Below are 18,563 nucleotides of genomic sequence, written 5' to 3'. Positions count from 1 at the left end.
AGATGTTGACTGTGAAATTATTGCTTACATAATTTGACAATTCAGGGGCTTCGTTTACCAGGGTACAGATTAGCTGGCTGTTTTTCAAGGAGTTCCCTGAGGCCTTGAGGGGTGGGGGAGTGGCCATGTACGTAAAAAAAACAGTATACCATTTGAGTCAATAGATGTATCGTGGCATTGCACTGTACAGATATTTGAATGTTGTTCAGGGGCAGTTGAGTTAAGTGAAACTAAACTTCTAATTTTTGTTGTTTACAGGTCCTCTAACTCTGACTTCAGAGCATTTCTGCTCATGCTAGAGAAGGTTCTTGATTCACTTTATAGGAAGTACTGGAAATTAATTATATGTAGTGACTTCCACATTAATTTTTTATGTGATTGTGCAAGAAAAAGGATGTAGGTAGATCTCCTAAACTCATATGATCTGATGCAGACTGTGTTTTTTTCCAATTAGGGTGGAGGGGAACAGTAGCACAGCCATAGACAATATTTTTATTCATTCTTCATTACTATATGGGCATTCTTTTAGTAAAACGGTAAATGGCCTTTCTGACCACGATGCACAAATTTTAACACTAAAAGGCTTCCGCACTCAAATGCCACATATAATTACAAACCATGTAGGAAAGCTAATCCAATGGCAATAGTGTTTTTTAAAACTCATCAGGCAACAAGAGTGAGAGGATGTTCATAGTTCCAATAACATAGATGACAAATATAATGCTTTCCTTAAAACATTTCTCATGCTTTTTGAGAGTTTCTTTCCATTAGAATGTTCTAAACAGTGTACTATCAGTAAAAGGCAGCCCGTGTGGCTGACTAGTGGGATAAGGATATCATGTACAACAAAGCAGGAATTATATCAAAATGTTAGTAGTCACAATAAAGCTACAGTAGCCCAACAGTATTGTAAGATGCTTCAAATGTTGTTAGGAAGGCAAAGAGTATGTGGTACACAAATAGAATTCACAGGATAAAATTAAAACCATATGGTCAGTTGTGAAGGAAGTGTCTGGTCAGCAGCACAAGGTCGGTGATATAAAGTCAATTTGTACTAAAAATATTTCTGATACTGATAAATCAGATACACGTACAGTATTTAACAATCATTTACTGAGCATTGCTCATGAACTAAATAACAATTTAGTCTCAACAGGGGATCATATAACTCTCTTGGCAAATCCTTTCCGAGATTGATGTCTGAAATACTCCTCTGTGATACAGACAAGTGGGAGATTGAGTCAATAATTAAATAACTGAAGACTGAGGACTCTCATGGATATGATGGAATGCCTAGAAGAATATTAAAGTACTGTGCTGCACATGTTAGCTCTGTATTCTAACGCTCTAGACAACAAGAATTGATGTGGAGCTGATTTGCCAACTTCACACTGCTCTCACATCAGTTGACTTACTTGGTATGCACAGTCGATCTTCCTCTCTGGATAGTCGGCCCCGTCAATCTCCAAAAACTTCTTCTCCAACGAATAAAGCTGGCTAAGACTCATGAAATAATTGGATACTCGCAGAATACTTTTAGTTTAGTCTTGGTATATTTCAACTTCCACAAAGAACAAAGTCACCATTTCTCACATAAATATTCAAAAGTTTGCAACTCAACCAATTCGTCTCACATTAGACTCGATTAAATACATTTACAATAGCGTTGGTTTAACAACCACATAATTTACAAAAATGTCTTGCTTCTAGCAAGTCCAACATATGAATTACTTGAAAGTCTAATTTCATTTCTTTATTTGTCCTTAACAATCATCACAGTCACTAAAAGCACAGAAAAATAAATAAACACTATTTGTTCTTCTCTACACTTACACACTTACACTGAAACACTATGGATTGTACAGCAGGTATTTGTTGGCCACCATTTGGCCGCCGCATCCACAATTTGCTCGTGACTGTTTTTAGACCTGCACACACAAACACGCAATGCGCAGTAGGTCAGATTCATCTCTCTCACAATTCTAATTAAAATATCTTGTGTTTGAGATGGAGGAAGGGCAAGTGGTTCTAGAATTTATGCAGAAACTCTTGAAGCACTATGTATTCCTCCCCCTCAGACTGAACATATATTTTATAAACAATCATTATGTACATTGGTATCACATATAATAACAATTCATATTTCAACAGTATACCTTGTTCTTTTCATAACCGTAAATACCCTTTTTCTTATTACTTAGCTATTGCTTATTTTTTTCATTTTACTTTAATTATAAAATGTGAACATTGATTGAAATGTTGTAGTTAAGTTTTCTTATATCTAGGAATTGTGAGGACTAAACCTTTAGTTTCCAATCATAAGCTCCAGGTGTTCGTGACACTTGAGTACTTTATTCTTTATTCTAATTCCTTGTACTATTTTTTCCTTGGTATGTAATAGTGTCATTATTTATAGTAGTTGGTAGTCTGGAGGACTGTAAACTCACATAAAACATAATAATGCTAGTGACATATAGAATTCAAACTTACCTGAATAATTCTTATTAAATGTGACTCCTACCACGATACTGTCCTTTTCCCCTAGGATCAGAACCTTTACCTTACATGTGGATTGACCCTATGAATTCACTTCCTCCTTCCATCCTGGTACATACGCCCCTTTATAAAATATCCCTACTCATCTGGCCACAGCTCATCCTGCCCTATATCTTTTGCAAATGCCGGGTATGCCTCCCTTATCCTTTATGAGTATGCCTCATGGTTCATTGCCCTTGTATACATCTTTATGTACACTATAATCAAATATTTCCTGGTAAAATAAAAATCTATTTTACACTTCACTCTCACTTCTTAGTACCTCATTTAATACCCTAGAGTCCTCCTCTAATTTTCAACTTCTATACTCTTAGTAGATACTATCTCTACACATATTATTCAACTCATGGTAGATACTATGTCTACCTATTGTTCAAGCCCCTTTATCCTACTATTCATCAATTTATCCAACTATTCGCTACACTGACTTTTTTTAAATATGCATCACAATTTACTCCAGTCTGGTTTGCGTTCTCCTTCATTACTCATGCTTCCTGCTTATGTATACTCGTTGTAAGATCATCATAGTTTTTCTATACTTATGTACATATGCAATATGGAGGCTTTTCATGTAAATAAGCAATGTAGAACCGTCATAATAAAAACAATGTGTGTAGCTTTCTAGACGTACATATATCTTCTCCCCTACAACCCTTGGTGGTTCTTACATCCTTCTAATCTGTGACTTCATTGTTTGTGTATTAGTATTTCTTTGTGTGAATGCATAAGTGTGTTTGTGTGTTCTAATTCTTCGGCCTTCATATGTGAAAATAAGTTGTAGGATATTGGAAACCATGGAGACTAGGAAGGACTTCTGCGATAGAAGTATATGAACATGGAAAGAGGGAAAAATAGTTAGGTCCTCAAAAGAGAAGTAAGAAAGGAAAAAATATAAATGATTGCTAAGATCGAAGAAGAGAAAGAAGACAGGAAACCCTTCGAACCCTCCTTCCCCAGGATCCCTGCCTCGCCGGTACTTGAGTGAGGAGCTGGAGGAGGTATGGTGTTAAATCGTCTCCTACAGAACAAACATTCCCACCTTCACCCTCCCCGAAGAAAATCTTAGCAACCCTATGGAAACGGCAAATGGTGAAGAACCAGTCACACTTGTTTGTGAGGGTTGTTTGAAAGGTGTGATGTGTGTTCTGTGTTATCCATGATTTCACTGTTGGTGTAAATCTTGCTCTTATTTACACTACCCACCCCTTTCAAAATCAATACAAACCCTCCTGTCTACATCACATCTCATAAAAGGTATAAAATATTCTATACAAAATAGAACATTATATGCTATAGTATCATCATTATTTAATTATTCATCCAATATTATATGTTCTGCTAATGTAATATTCACTTCCATTCATTAACACAAATATGCATTAGAAAATATAAATTTGAACTCTGGACCAACTATGGCGGTACATCCGACAAAGAGTAATGCAGCTGTCCTAAGGCCAACTCAGCGAGGACGGAAACCTCGTGTAATGCAAAAAGGCAAAAGCTGGCTTGACTATATTATATTTTGCATGAGAACAGTATTCCCATGACTGAGGGAGATAAGAACTGACCAGGCACCTAATATATCCTGCCCCAAGGCTGTGCCCAATGTCTGAGATCGGAGACAACACGTGTGCAATTCTCCGCCTCATGCTGCAGCTGACCAAAGTCGGGACATCTAACTGACTGGAACAAGAAAATATCTTACCAGGAGTAATTTTGGATGACATAATAACAAATGCTCACTGGTAAGGTTTTTACCAGTACCTCTAAGTGTGGGAGGATAGAATAGTTTAAGAGTTTGGGGAAATTCGGTGCAGGGAAATTATTAAAGAAGAAACACCGAAAACAACTCGGGACCCAACGGTCGTCACTCCACCTGTTAACTAAGAATGTTTATGTCCCTGGGGATATATGACTCTGCCCAGGTCCCATGGATCTGATATTGACTTCACTTGAGCAAGTGCAGACCAGTACTTCTCGTTAAATTTTGTTTGAATGTCTCCCCACTGCAAAACAATCACCACTTCCCTAGGAAACACAACATTAGGTGGCGATGCACTTTTTCTACTTTGTTTTGGATAAGCTTGAATTCTTTCCACATGTCATCTGTAACCTTGCTAGTATCATTAAGTTTGGACGAAGCAATAGTTGAAACATTTCAGGAGGTTATACTCTCACTAACTTTTCGGTCTGTAATTTCTTCTGCCTGTTCCTCCAGACTACTTATATTTATTGTATCAGAGTTATTCTCTCTTGGAAACTTCTTTCTACATTTTCTACTCATGTATTAATGCCATTGGATTATTGGTATTAATTCGCTATTCTTATCGACGCTCCCTTTTAAAGTATGGAGTCTCTGCTTTACAGCATCAAACTTAACATTATACACATTTTCAAATGATCCTAACCTCCCACTAAGTTCAGATTCCACATTATTACATTTACCTTCAATATCAAATTCTAACTTTTTTATCAACTCCTGAATTTGATCATTCTGTTTCTGACTAGTCAGTGAACAGTTGATTTAGAAGGAGGTTTAAAGAGTTAGTTACTTCATTCTTTAATTCTAATTTCAAATGCACTACTTCATTATTTAAATCGTCAAATTCAGTGTTTAAAGCCCCCCTTGCTTTTGCATAGACTACCAAATTCTTTGCTTTGCGATTCTCCTTTGGCATTTAATAAATTTAATTGAGAATTTACTGAGCCTAGTTCTTTACTTAAAGTAGCATTTTGAGCAGTTGAAGCTGCACTCTGGGCATCTAATGTAGCATTTTGAGCTTTTAAAGTTTCATTTAACTGTAAATTCTGGGCTTTGTTTAAATTTACTAATTCAGACCAATCTGGCACTTCCTTACTCACTTTCATAGCCATGGCTGGTTCTGAAGTTTCCCCAATTCTCTGTGTATTATCCATATTCCTATTAGTTTTAGACCTAGTAACGAATGAACTCTAAGTATAATAACTACACCAATAAAAGTCACTCTATTGGTTGTATCCCTCCTTGCTAAGGTACTTAAGTTCTATTTTGCGCTCACCCGGCGTAGAATTCTCCCAACGTAGGTAAGCGGATGTGATGGCAATTCAACACTGGTGAACAGCAAGCTGGTGGCGTCAGATGTTGGTGTCGACGTCGGCATCGGTGGTGGTGGTGGTGGTTAGTGTTTAATGTCCCGTCAACAACGAGGTCATTAAGAGACGGAGCGCAAGCTCGGGTTAGGGAAGGATTGGGAAGGAAATCGGCCGTGCCCTTTCAAAGGAACCATCCCGGCATTTGCCTGAAACGATTTAGGGAAATCACGGAAAACCTAAATCAGGATTGCTGGAGACGGGATTGAACCGTCGTCCTCCCGAATGTGAGTCCAGTGTGCTAACCACTGCGCCACCTCGCTCGGTCGGCATCGGTAAGCAGCCGTGGAAGCAGGTCAGCACCAGTGAACCGCAACTGGTGCCAGTGGCGTTGGATGTTGTTTCTGCGTCGGCATCACTGTGATGTGTGTGAGTTGTATACTCCACCCACTGGATCTTCTTAGTTGAATTATTCTCATCATATCTCTTCTTAGTCTTCTTTCCGTTCTTTTAACGTTATTACTTCCTTACGTCTTCTCTTTTGTTGCATCCACATTTTTTTCCATTTGATTTTTGGACTTAATCCAATTACACAAAACAGTTCTCGTCTTGCTATATCTGGTTGCTATGGCAACACATCATATCTTCTTCTTCGATTTCTTTTCAAATTCCCATTTTTTTTTCCGAGTCCTTTTCACTGGTCACCATGCTCTAACGCTTTTTGACGATAGAATGTGTGCAGTACATATACAAACTTTATGTTTTCACCAATTAACGATGTATTGGAGTATGTAGAATAACATTCTTGCATTCCACATCTAAATATCTCCATCTTCCTGTATTTCACTCGTATTTTGAGCTTTAGGAATGTATTAAATAAACATTCATAAGCGACTTGGTTTAAGAACGACTCGCAATTTATGAACATGTCTTGCTTCTAGCAAGTCCAACATATGAATTACTTGAAAGTCTAATTTCATTTCTACATTTGTCCTTAACAATCACCACAGTCACTAAAAACACAGAATAATACATAAATAATATGTAAACACTCCTTGTTCTTCTCTACACTTACATTGAAACTCTATGGATCGTACAGCCGGTACTTGTCGGCTGCCGCATCCACAGTTTGCTCGTGAATGTTTTTAGACATGCACACACATGCAATGCAATGCATAGAAGGTTGCATAGTGGCATAGTAGGTCAGATTGGTCTCTCTCACACTTCTCTTTAAAATATCGTGTGTTCAAGACAGAGGAAGGCCAAGTGGTTCTAACATTTACACGGAAATTCTCAAAGCACTACAGTATTTAGCCATATTTGTAATTTTTCCTTTAGAAATGGTCAGTTTCCTGAACGATTAAGGGGCTCAGTAGTAAAGCTGCTTTATAAAAAGGAAGAAGCAGATAATGTAGACAATTTTAGACCTATTTCTATGCCATCAGTGTTTGTTAAAGTTATTGGAAAGGCTGTGTATGTAAGCATAATTGATCATTTTACATCACATAACTTGCTATCAAATGTACAGTTCGGCTTTAGAAGTCATTTAACAACTGACAATGCTATATTCTCTTTTCTCTGCGACATACTGGATGGGTTAAACAAAAAGTTTTGAAGGCTAGGCATATTTTTTGATTTAACTAAGGCGTTTGATTGTGTTGATCAGAAAATATTGCACCAGAAGTTGGACCATTACGGAATATGGGGAGTAGCTCACAATTGGTTCACCTCTTACTTTAACAACAGACAGCAAAAGGTCACAGTGTTGAGAATGGCTGTGATGTGGTGTCTGAGTGGGGTACAGTCAAATAGGGGGTGCCCCAGGGATCAGTGTTGGGGTCAATCCTGTTCCTTATTTGCATAAATGATATGCCCTCTAGTATTATGGGTAACTCTAAAATATTTCTGTTTTGCTGATGACACTAGCTTGGTAGTAAAGGCTAGGTTTCAAATGGTGCAATTCAAGATTTACGTTCATGGCTTGTAGAAAATAAAGTAATGCTAAATCACAGTAAGACTCAGTTTTTATAGTTTCTAACACACAATTCAACAAAACCCGACATTTTAATTTCAGTGAATGGACATGTGATTAGTTAAACTGAACAGTTCAAATTTCTGGGTCATCAGATAGATAGTAAACTGTCATGGAAAGCCCATGTTCAGGATCTTGTTCAAAGATGCTGCCATTTTTACCATTCGAACGGTATCCGAAGTAAGTGATTGTTTGACACGAAAATTAGTCTACTTTACTTATTTCCATTTGCTTATGTTGTATGGTATTATATTTTGGGGTAACTCTTCCCATTCTAAAAGGATATTTCTGGCTCAGAAAGAGGTGGTTCGGGCAATAAGTTGTGTAAGTTCACGAACCTCTTGTTGACCCCTGTTCACTAGTCTGGGTATTTTGACATTGGCCTCTCAATATATATATTCTTTACTGTTGTTTCTTGTAAACAATGTCAGCTTATTCCCAAGAATAATGCAATATGTCACAGAGAAAAGAGAATATAGCATTGTCAGTTGTTAAATGACTTCTAAAGCCGAACTGTACATTTTAATGTTGGTTAATACTAGGCAGAAATCAAAACTGCATTTGGATTAGACTTCCTTAACTCTTGTGCAGAAAGGTGTGCAGTATACTGCTGCATCCATTTTCAATGAGCTACCACAAGAATTCAAAAATCTTAGCAGTAATCCACATGCTTTCAAATTTAAACTGAAGGGTTTCCTCATGGGTCACTCCTATTCTGTTGAGGAGTTCCTTGAAAAATTAAGCTGATTCCTGTGTTATATTGTTGACTGCATGTACTTAAACTCATGGCTTGACCTTTTCTGGGTTCATAAACATTTATTTTTATCTGTTATTACTTTTATGTTGTAATGTCAAGTAATGACATGTTCCATGACCTTGGAGATTTTCTCTGCAATTTGGTCCTATTTTATTTATTTATTTATTTACTGGTCCAAGAATAAGTTTCGTACATTGTTTGTACATGTGATATAGGATAGTGGTAAACCTAGTTAGTTTACAATACAGTAGTCATTTTGACTACATTGTTGACATAGTAAAATTGCATAATAATGTAGGTTGGTGTACTACATTACTTCTATATGTGATAATAGCAGTTATTAAGTGAGATGACATGATAAGCACAATGTAAACTATATTATGAATTGACAAATTAGTGAAATTTGGTAAATGAGGTTTACTTATTATGATGTTCCATAAACTCTGACAAAGAATAGAAGCAGTGGTCATGCAAGAACTGTTTTAAGTTTATTTTAAATGCATTTAATGTTGGTATGTATTTTAGGTAAGAAGGCATATGGTTATATAACATAGCTCCAGAATGATACATTCCTCTTTTGCATAAGTTTGTATTTACTGTGTTCCTGTGTAGGTTCATCTTCTGTTTAGTTTCATATGTGTGTATATCATAGTTGTGTTTGAAGAGATTTTCCTTTTTTAAGATGCTCCCTTTTGTGAAAATTAGTGTTTCGTACATATGCACAAGCAAGGCAGTGGCAATATTTTCAGAGTTTTAAAAAGGGGTCTACAGGAATCCCTACATTTAGCTTTTTTCATCACCCTGATAATCTTTTTCTGTATTTTAAATGTTTTTGTAGTATTTGTGGAATTCCCCCAAAAATTATTCCATACATAAGTAGTGACTGTGTACTGCAATGATGCATTGCCAGCACTGGTGAGCAGCTTGTATTTTGAGAGAGGATCCTAACAGCATATGCTAGTGAATTCAGTCTCTTATTTAAATTGTTTAGGTGTACCTCCCACTTCAGATCTGCCTGAACATGTACACCTAGAAATTTTGTATGACTGACCTTCAACACATTTTTTCCTTCGATAGTGAATAAAGGGTTTGCAGGCTGGATATTTGTGTGGTATGAAAGTTAACTGCCACAGTTTTTTCAGAATTTATGATGAGCCTATTGGTCTTGAACCAGTGTGTTAAGGTACGCATAACTGATGCTGCAGCCTCCTGCAGATTTTCCTCATTCTGTGATTTAATTAGAATATTAGTGTCATCTGCAAACAGTGCAGTAGTTCCATTGTGTATTTTACTAGCCAAGTCATTTACGTACAGCAGAAATAGGACAGATCCTAGAACTGACCCTTGTGGGACTCCATACTTGATTTTCTTCTCGTCACTGAAAAAAACTAGAATTTTTTTTTGTGTTTCACTATCTTTGTGTTATATTTCTGCAATCTGCTGACGATTTCTGAGGTACGACTGGATCCACTTTTCAGACTGGCCTCTAATTCCATAATTACTTAATTTACACAAGAGAATGCCATGATCAATTACATCAAATACTTTACTTAGATCCAGAAATATCCCAGATACATGTTGTTTATCATCCACTGCTATTAATACTTCATTTAAGAAGGCAAAAATTGCTGACTGAGTTGACTTCCCACCTCTGAACCACTCTGGGAGTCACTTATCAGCCTCTCTTTATTTAAGAAAACTGTTAATCTTCTAAGGGGCATTTTTTCCATAATTTTGCTGAAGCCTGATAAAACTGAAACTGGTCTATAATTAGCTATATCACTTTTTGCACCCTTCTTATGCAAAGGTGTTACTTTTGCAGTTTTTCGATTATTTGGAAATCCACCACTTTCAAAAGATGAATTTACTATGTCTGTTAGTGGTTCAACAATAAATGTTGCACTAGCTTTGATAATAGCGTCTGGTATCTCATCAACACCCACTGAATATTTATTGGGTAATTCTTTTAGGATTCTTGACAGTTCCTCAGGTGTTGCTGGATACAGGAATAATGTGTTTGAATAAATTTTTTTATCTGAGGGACTGGTTGTCATCGTGTGTGTTTATTAACTGCTGTGCTATATTTGCAAAATAATTGTTGAAAGCACTAGCAACATGTTTGGGGTCAGTTAGTTTATTATTATTCATAATCAGCTCTATATTACTGTGATTTACTGGCCTGGTACCCATTTTTTTCCTTATAATTTGCCCGGTTGCTTTAGTTTTATTCTTGGAATCACACAATATTTTGTCATTTTCTAGTTTTTTTGCTTTTGAAATAACAAGGCTTTTTTTTTTTTTTTTTTTTTTTAATATGCAATAAAGTCAGGACTGGTATTATGCTTGGAGTACTCATACACTCTCCTTTTATTTTGACATGATATCCTTATCCCTTTTGTAATCCACTTGTTTGTTTTTTGAGTAGAGATCAACATAGTTGTTTTCTTGGGAAAAGCCATTTCAAAAAAATGTTGGACTGTAGCCATAAACTTATCATATTTCTCATTGGTCTCATTACAGTCACATACATCTTTCCAACTTTCATCCTCTAGGAGAGAACAAAAATATTCCACATTTTTTACACTGAAATTCCTTACAGTATGTTGTATTGGACTGGGAATTTGGTGTCCTGAAACATTCATTGCAAGAATTTGAGCATAATGATCACTGAAACCCATGTTTACAACTCGTGTGCTATAGGCATATTTGCACGTATTTATCAAGATGTGATCAATAATAGATGCTGAGTTAGGTGTTTCTCGAGTTGGTTCAGTTACCGTTGGATTGATGTTGAACGACTGTAGTAAATTTATAATGTCATCTCTGAATTTATTGGATTTAGAGAAATCAATATTAAGGTCACCACATATAATATATTTTTCTTGGCAGATTGAATTTCTTCCATGTGATTGTAAATCACTTTTTTGTCTCCATCTGGTGACCTGTATACACAAATAACTGCATTTTGCCTTGGTAGTTCAGCAATAGAGAGTGCTATATCTTTTTCACAGGACACTTTATGGTATTTAGTTAAACTATTGAATTCAATATTTTCTTTAGCATATATGCAAGTACCCCCATGACTCGATATTTTCCTACAAAACATGCTTGTAAGTTTCAACTGAGGAAGGTATGTTTGCTCTAATATATCTTGTTTGAGCCATTGTTCTGTAAAACATAGTACAGAAATATCATTTACATCATTTAATATTATTTCTATTTCATTTAGTTTATTTGGGAGTGACTGAACATTTTGATGGAGTAATTTAAGATTAGGGACAGGGAAGGAATCATTTCTTACTTGACCACTCTCCTCACTATTTGAGCTAGTGTACTTAGTGGTAAAAAACTCTTGGATGGTATTCATGGTGTTTGCCGTGTGGCTTTCATGTTCACCTTTTGTGAGTTCCTGCCTTTATTCTGCCGATATGTTACCAATTTTCAATTTTTTCCGTCCTTTTTCACCCATATGTCCATTAACGACTGCCTTGATGCTGCATTTGATGGCTTGAAATTCGACCTAGTAGGCCCTAAGTGTATTGTTATGACTTTTACTCAGCTTATTTTTTGTTATAAAACGGTCCATAACTGTGTTTTTTCGTGGGTGACATTTTCACTTCGAGACTGGCACTTTCCATCTGATTGTCCGTTTGCATATGCTTTTTTCCTGTACCAGTACTTGGTTTTTCAGTTTTCGCCATGTGTATGAAAGAAGCAAGCTTATTACAAATACGAATCTTTCTTTGTTTGGTCAGATATAAACCATGAATTGTATATTCATTTCTTTTCAGGCATTCGATTTCGAAATTCACAGATAATCTTGAGGAGGAAGTTCGGGTCGGTTACACCAAACAACACTCCCATTTTGCAGTAGTTCATTTATTCACCTGAACACATCAAAGGCTTACAGAGAACTGACATGGCGGAACTGCACAAAGATAGTGTTTAGCTTAGTTGAAAGACGATACTCATATCGATGCTGGTGTTGACCTCATTGGCGCAACATAGCCCACCCCCCCCCCCCCTGCAGTACGGAGTACTCTTGAGAGGCCGGGGAGGGGGGGTGACTATGGCGTCGGCAGGGGTGGTCCACAGGAGTCAGACCACAGTCAGCTGGACAGAGTCGTCGGGGAGCTGCGTGGGAAGATGTCGTGAAGGAAGGTTCGGCCACCGAACCTGGAAGTCGTTGAAGCGAGCCAGGCGTCGTGCTGCGACAGGTAGGCCGGTGGTTTGCGGGAGGAACTGAGCGACGACGACGATGTCTCCGGTGGGCGTGGCGAACACACGAAGCATGTTCAGGTCGACGTCGGGCGAGAGGGGAACACATTTCACCAGGTGGCAGGGAATGGCGGAGGTTGTGTCATGAGCACTGGATGAAGGGAAACACACGACCAACAGTGTATCATCACTAGTATTATAGAGTTGTCGTGGATTATGTCCGGGGGAACAGGCACAAACACCTCGAGCAAGGGCACGTTTAAGATGTGGGGGTGTGGGAAACCTCGACAGGGCGAGGCAGGCGACAGGGGAGAGGGACTGGCGAAGCGCCTGGCACCAAGGGCATGATCATAGGGAAGCTCGACATGGGGAGCATGGGGTCACTCGACGGAGTGCGTGAGGCCGGAGTAGGGGGCGAGGTCGGAGGAGAGCTTGACGACTGGAGCTGGAAGTCACTCGACCGACTGTGTAAGTCCTACGTGGAGGGAGTGGTCGGAGCATCGTGAGCCACGACAGTGAGTGGCGTGGTTGTGGCATGAAGGGGGGTAGAAGCAGGCTCGACATGAGCAGGCTTAAGTCTGTTGAGAGAGACTGTAACAACTGAATCTTTTATCTGGATGTCATAGGTGTTGGCTGATCGCTGGAGAACTTGGTACGGGCCGGTATATGGAGGTTGGAGGGGAGCACGGACAGTGTCATCTCAGAGCATGATGTATTCGCAATTGCACAGACATTTTGGGACGTGAACCTTAGAGCGGGAATGGGTGGCGGGTGGAGGGATGTGGAGGTTGATGAAGTGGTGTCTGACGCGGTCCACGAAGGAAGGTAAGTCAGACTGAAGGAGAGAAGCAGAAGGGCTCACGAGTTCACCAGGGAGAACAATGTTCTGGCCATATATGAACTCAGCTATTGTGCCTTTCAGGTCTTCCTTATAGATCACACGAATGCCAAGTAGCACAAGGGGAAGGGCCTCCGTCCATAGAGTGTCATGGCATCGAAGAGCCACTTTGAAAGTGCGGTGCCAGCGCTCTACTAGCCCGTTACTTTGCGGGTGATATGCTGTGGTATGGATGCGCCGGATGCCGCAAATGTTACAAATCTCGTTGAACAGGGCCGACTCAAATTGTCTACTGTGGTCAGTCGTGATGATAGCTGGACATCCAAAACGCGATACCCATGACTCGACAAAAGCTTGAGCAACAGTTTCTGCCGTAATATTGGGGAGAGGGACAGCCTCGACGCAGCGAGTTGTTCGGTCGATAGACGAGAGAACATAACGAAAGCCGTTAGAGGGGGGGAGAGGGCCGACAATGCCAATATCAATATGCTGCAAACGCCCAGGAGGGATCGAAAAGGCGCCGAGGGGGGGGTGAAGTGTGCTTGTGTACTTTGCATCGTTGGCACGCGACGCAGGAGTGTGCCCATTGCTGGCAATCCTTGTTGACATTTCTCCACACAAATCGCTCCGCTACGAGGCGGGTGGACGCATGAACACCGAGGTGGGCTAAATTATGCAATGCATTGAAGACAGCTTGACAGAGTGTGGTTGGGATGAGGGGGCATAATGTGCCCGTACTGTCGTCGCACCAGATCTCACCAGAAATGCCAGGGAAGGTGGTGCAGACGAAGTGTAGTGAAGAGGTAGAGTCTGAAATCAGGTTTTGTGTGTCCTCGTCGGCAGGTTGGAGGTTAGGCAGTTCAGAGAGGTCTAACGGCGAATGGACGGTGTCAACTTGTGAAAGGAAATCAGCAACTGTGTTGTCAGCACCCTTTATGTGTCTGACATCGGTGGTGAACTGAGATATGAAGTCCATGTATCTGAAGCGGCGAGGAGGCGGGTCAGCTGGCGGGTTTGTAATGGCCACAGCCAGGGGTTTGTGGTCCGTTAAAACATATAAAGGGTGTCCCTCAACATCAGTCTTAAAATGCTTGATCGCTTCGTATACCATGAGCAACTCCCTGTCAAACGCAGAATATTTCCGTCGTGCATTGGTGAGCTTGCGCGAGAAGAACTGCAGAGGCAAAGTCTGGCGGTCGATTTTCTGGCTAAGGACAGCATCAATGGCAGTATCGCTCGCGTCTGTGGTGATGAAAAGTTGCGCATTGTGATGAGGATGCGCGATGGTGCAGGCCTCAGCAAGACGATTTTTGAGGGCAGTGAAAGAGTCAATCATAGCAGGGGTCCATGAAACGGGCCGAGATCCAGAAGTGTTGGTGCCTGCCAAGGCATCCATCAGTGGAGCCTGAATCTCCACAGCCCGAGGTAGATGTCGGCGATAGTAATTAACCGTACCCAGAAAGTGCTGGAGCTCTATGAATGACACAGGTCTGGGTAGGTTTAGTATTGTTTGTACTTTCTCAGAGGGCGGTGAAATGCTGTCGGCAGAGACCTGAAAACCAAGAAAAGTGACAGCGGGTCGATATAACTGCAATTTGTTCTGGTTGGTCTCAATGCCTGCTGCCGAGAGTGTGTTCATAACAGTTTGCACATATCGAATGCTGTCCTCGACGGAGGAGCTGAACGCAAGAATGTCATCAAGTTATGCAAAGCAGAATTTTAGGTCGAATAGCACTTAGTTGATGAAGCGTTGCCAGATCTGGGTTGCGTTTTTCAGACCGAAGGGCATGAACTGAAACTGAAATAACCCAATCGGGGTGGTGATTACTGTCTTCTCGATGTCTTCAGGTGCCATGGGGATCTGGTGGTGGGCCCGTTTGCAATCAATGACAGAGAACGTGGTTGCACCTGCGAGGGAACTGGTAAAGTTAGCAATGTTGGGTATGGGGTAGGTGTCCATAATTGTTCGTGTGTTTAATCGACGGTCGTCTCCGCACATGCGCCAGGACCCATCTTTCTTGGGTGTCATGTGTATGGGCATGGACCAGCTACTGACAGATGGTTCAATGATGCCAGAGCTTAGTAGTTCAGAAATCTGCTTTTTAAGGTCGGAGAGGCACTTGGGACAAGGTCGACGTGGTTTACTGGAGATCGGGGGACCTGGCATGAGGCAAAGCTTGTGAACCGTGCCGTTGGTGATAACGGAAATGTTGCCAGCAGCGAGGGAGGGGGTTTGTTTACGTGTGGCAGGCGGGGCGGGTCAGGCGTGGTCGTGGTGTTCGGAGCCACTCGACAGATCCAACGGGAGCCGAGGCGGTTAAGTGTGCCAGGAGTCAACGCGACAAGATGGCCGCCGGCCCGAAGCAGTGGCACCGAGGTCAGGTGAGTTCGGTAGAGCTTGTGAGCCGTTAGTGAGTCCATTGTCTGAGGGCGCAGCCTGTGGCAGCACGGTTTGGCGAAGCGCTAGGTGCGAGTGCACCGTTTGTGTTGCCAGTGGCGGTCGCACGGCGGCGCATGGGAGCCGAAGTTGCATAGTTAGAGGTACTGTCCGCAAGGGAAGGGGTAGGAGCTGTCAGTTCGGGAACACGTGACGCTCGTTGCACATGCGCACTCATGTCTGGCAGAGTATCAAATGCTGCCATGTTAGGGGGGTATGGCCCTGTGGAACTGTCAGTGCACGTTATGGCAGACTTGATAGCACAGTTGCGAGGGGCAGCGGGAAGTAAGCTCACGGAGGCTTGATTGCTGGGACTACAAGCAGATTCGGCACACTTGCCGACCTTGCTTTGTCCTTGCTGCAGTATCTGTAATTCCTTTGCTGCATAGGAGAGCTGGAGCTGTGTTTTGTGGAGCTGGAGGGAGAGCTCGAAGTTTTCCTTGCATAGGCGAGCGACGTGTTCGAGGTCGACAAGGCGCATGGTTTCTTATGTCGTCGTCGACAGAGACGAGCATGTACGGATGAGATAAGCCCAGATCGATTTGTCACGGGGGGGTTTGCTCGACGGAGCACAGGGGAAGTGAGTCTTGGACGGGTGATGAAACACTGTGTTTCGCACTAGGTCTGGTGAAAGTTTGTGGTGTCACAAGAAGTCAATGCCTGGTATAGGTTCATCAATTTTGCACACTCAAACAGTCTACTTGAGTTTGCAGTTTGCGGAGAGTGAGACGATGTGGGAAGTTGAACCTGAGCATTGTAGTTTAGTTGAATTCATGGCCTACAGTGAAGTATGATGATGACAGATGTTCGACAACGCTAAGGACATAGGCAGCAGCGAAACATCGGCACCTGTGTCCACTAGGAAAAGGTATCCCGTCGAAATGTCTTTAATGTAAAGTCGTCCGCAATTATCTGGTCGTTCCTGGACAGAATGTAGCACTAGGGGGTGCCTGTCACGTTGTGCGCAGGAAGTGTTTGGGAAGTAGCAGGGTGGTCTGCAGTTCCGTGCCGCCTCACCAAACCGTCTGTGGAAGTAACGGTATGGGTAGTGCAGTTGCATTTCCTGCGGAACGTTCGTTACCAGTGGCGGTGGCCGAGGTTCGGTGGCCGCAGCAGGCTCAGTTGTAGGATGGGGCGTGACAATGGGCAGAGCCGGTGATGTCCCAGTAGCTTGTTTACTGCTTCCCAGAGTGAGCGGAACGGTTGGCACAGTGCGGCCCCGGCCGCAAGACGATGAGCCTGAACCTGAGACTTGTCAGGTAGGCAGTGGCTGGCGAAATAGATCAGTAATGCATCGTGTAGCTTGTCAGCAATTGTCACTGTTTGCTCGACAGGTTCAGGAGACCTCTGAGCCAGAGCAAAGCGGATGTGAGGAGATAGTTTATCTGACCAGATGGCGAGGAGAGCTGTGTCAGAGAGTAGATCAGCGCTGACCAGAGCACGTAGCCGTCTCCAGAGCTGGGAAGTTTTGTCGTTGCCTAGTTGCTCGACAGGGAGCATTTGCCGTATTGCTGTCTCAGTTGAGCGCGCAAGCCGACGTAGAACTGTCTTTTTGGCTAGAGTGTACCGGGTAGCTGAGTCCGGGGCATCGACCAGGTCAGCAATCAAGTCCTCCTGGTCATGCAGGTGGGTGATGAGGCACAGAAATCTGGTTGACTCGTCGAGTTTGTAATGGTTGAACACTTTGTCCACAATTTTGAACCAGGTTGTTGCCCTGTCGGGATTAAACGGCGGCAGCATCGGTATGCGTTGTAGAATGTTCGAAAGAACAGGTTGAGTTGAATTCGTCGGGGCACTGCCTGGAACGAGCTGTTCTTGCTGTAGTAGTGTGCCTCCAGGGGATGTGGTGACGACAGCCGGTCGGGTGGTAGCGTGAAGGTGACGCGTTGTGGTTGAGCGCAATCCATTGTGACATGGAGGGCCAACACAGGTGAGACACCGTAATGTGTCGATTGCAGTTGCGGAAGCTCAACATGTTGCGGGTGTGTTCGGATTGACGTGTCGCGGAAGACCAATGTGGATGAGGCAGTAAGGTGTGCCGAGAATGGTAATGGAAGCTCGATTGGAGCCGACGCGGGGGCGACAGGTGAGAAAAGTTCAACGTTTGAAAATGCGTGTTAGTCCACGGAAAGCTCGACGTACGATCAGAGCCGGGGCCACCTGTGTTGCAGGGAGGCTGCGGAGGTGCGGGCTGTCCAGAAGCACAGTGTGGAAAATGATGTCGAACGCCAGACAGAATGTGTGAATGTTCACTGTTCATAGACACTCCACTCAAAACGGTGTGAGGATAAGGTTAATGTTGTGGCACAAAACTCTGAGGCGTAGCAGTGGGACGGAGATGGAGGTCAGGCACAGATAACAAGCTATAGTCCCTGTTGCATGCCGAGGTATCAAAGCAGGAAGGAATGTGCTGATGCTGAACCAAGGCAGGCGCGGGCGTGGTCAGATGCTGAGGAGGTTGACCTGTGAACAAAGCAGTTCCGGCCACGTGGCAGGAATCCGCATGGTGCTGCACAGATTGCGCCGTGGCAAATCGTTGTCCTGGCGGTGGTAGGTTGTCCAACAAAGCATTTGCAGAAATTGGCATTGGTCCCACACTGCACGGAGATCCGTAAGAGGTCTGCACCATTGATGAGAGAGGGCACATGTGGTGGGA

At 42.2% G+C, this 18,563-nt stretch overlaps 1 protein-coding gene across 1 annotated transcript in view; it reads right to left on the bottom strand.

Moving 5' to 3' along the window:
- Positions 1-1,531: 1,531 nt before the first annotated feature.
- Positions 1,532-18,563, bottom strand: part of LOC124622152 (pyruvate dehydrogenase protein X component, mitochondrial-like) — a 132,725-nt gene continuing 115,693 nt past the window's right edge. The window contains exon 10 of the mRNA XM_047147791.1: positions 1,532-1,928. The gene's annotated coding sequence lies outside the window, so the exon portion shown is untranslated. The remainder of the gene's footprint in view (positions 1,929-18,563) is intronic.

The sequence above is a fragment of the Schistocerca americana genome, chromosome 7 (assembly GCF_021461395.2).
Source record: "Schistocerca americana isolate TAMUIC-IGC-003095 chromosome 7, iqSchAmer2.1, whole genome shotgun sequence".
In the NCBI taxonomy this organism is placed as follows: domain Eukaryota; kingdom Metazoa; phylum Arthropoda; class Insecta; order Orthoptera; family Acrididae; genus Schistocerca; species Schistocerca americana.
Note: the sequence above shows the minus strand (reverse complement) of the source record. Positions and strands in the feature narration are given on the sequence as shown.